At 34.7% G+C, this 1,356-nt stretch overlaps 1 protein-coding gene across 1 annotated transcript in view; it reads right to left on the bottom strand.

The window, feature by feature from the left end:
* The window catches only part of LOC101300186, a 34,174-nt gene that overhangs the window by 32,600 nt on the left and 218 nt on the right, over positions 1–1,356 (bottom strand). The gene's annotated exons all lie outside the window — the stretch shown is intronic.

Below are 1,356 nucleotides of genomic sequence, written 5' to 3'. Positions count from 1 at the left end.
CATAGCATACAAGAATAGCACAAGAATCGAAATTGAAAGACGAATTCAATGGTTAATAACATGAGATTTCGATGTAACAAGTAAGACATGGCAGAAACAAAGGTGAAATTAAGCTCAACATGTTCCAAACAAGTTCAAATTCAACTCACAAAGGATATGCACTCCGAATTTTTTCTCTCAAGAACATGACATATGCTTAGAAGCTTTTCACACACAAGAGTTATAAAGACATAGTGAATTTAAAAACCTCATAAAAGATACCAATCATATGCATAAATGAACCACAACCATATGCTTACTCATGAAACAAACTCCACAGATCAAAGGTTACTTATCTTAAGAATCATGCGGATCTTTAGAAAATAGGTTGGTTAGGCTCGCGGCATGGAAAAATTTTCAAATTTAAGGAATCATAAAGGTCATCCTCAAGACTTAGCAGAGCAAGAACATCCACCTTATTTCACCAAACACCATCAAGGGCCAAATATCATCATGTTGGACCCATCCTTCACTTTAAACATTGTGAAAAGGAACAAAAGCTAAAAGTATAACATATTGAGCCTTCAACAAACAAATCACAACTCCAAATTCACAAAAACTACATCTAGGCCGAGATATCTTCATCAAAATCAATTCGAAACTTTTTTTTTCTGTTTTTTTTTCTTTTCTTCCGAGAGCAATTTTTTCCTTTTCTCATATGTATCTCGGCAACAAACTCCTTAGAACAACCCCACACTTGTATTGAATCATCACCTCAAATCACCACAAAGAGATAGTGATAAGACGTATTTGCACACGCATCAATTAACCCTGTCAACAAATCAATCGTAGTATAAAGCAAGCAGGGATCGTTCTAAACCGGGGATCCAACTACAGGGTAGATCCATCTAATCTAATGTAAGTATCGAAATAAGCATATAGGTTTAAAGGTTTTATGATTTCGGAACAATATTAATAATAAATCCTAAATTACTTCTATACATATATACATGTGATCAACCAACATTCATGCAAACTCAACCAAACAACCATGCAAGAATAAAGAAGACGATCTCTAATCTCAATTAAGTCCACACCGTGAGCAAATATACAACCTAAATTTGATATGCACATAAGTTCCTACGTGGTTCCTATGACATAGACCATACTTTGAATTAGACTACGGGTTTCATTCAACATCGCGACACAAACAAGCTCGGCTACGTGCTCTACTTATAGGTCACACACATAAACTAATCATGCAATTACGTATCACATAAAGAATCGATGTGTTTAAGCACAAGTCCAAATCAAACATAGGTAGAAAATCGGTGAAATAACAAAGACAATGCAACTTATCAACTACTTGTATCAAAG

This window comes from Fragaria vesca, linkage group LG1 (assembly GCF_000184155.1).
Source record: "Fragaria vesca subsp. vesca linkage group LG1, FraVesHawaii_1.0, whole genome shotgun sequence".
NCBI classification, from domain to species: Eukaryota; Viridiplantae; Streptophyta; class Magnoliopsida; order Rosales; family Rosaceae; genus Fragaria; species Fragaria vesca.
Note: the sequence above shows the minus strand (reverse complement) of the source record. Positions and strands in the feature narration are given on the sequence as shown.